Here is a 238-nt window from a genome sequence, read left to right on the forward strand (position 1 = left end):
GGGGGGTGTATACTTATGCCCCTGTATTTTAACACAGGGGGGTGTATACTTATGCCCCCTGTATTTTAACATAGGGGGTGTAGACTTACATTTACATTTATTTATTTACGAAACATTATTCATTCACAAAGAAAATTGGTGTCCTTAAAGGTCGGATTTTTAAAGATTTTCTTAATTAAAGCATATTTTTTTATTCTTCTTTTTAATCAACTTTAGCATGGGGGGGGGGGGGGGGGGG

The sequence above is a fragment of the Etheostoma cragini genome, chromosome 14, assembly GCF_013103735.1.
Source record: "Etheostoma cragini isolate CJK2018 chromosome 14, CSU_Ecrag_1.0, whole genome shotgun sequence".
Classification (NCBI taxonomy): Eukaryota; Metazoa; Chordata; class Actinopteri; order Perciformes; family Percidae; genus Etheostoma; species Etheostoma cragini.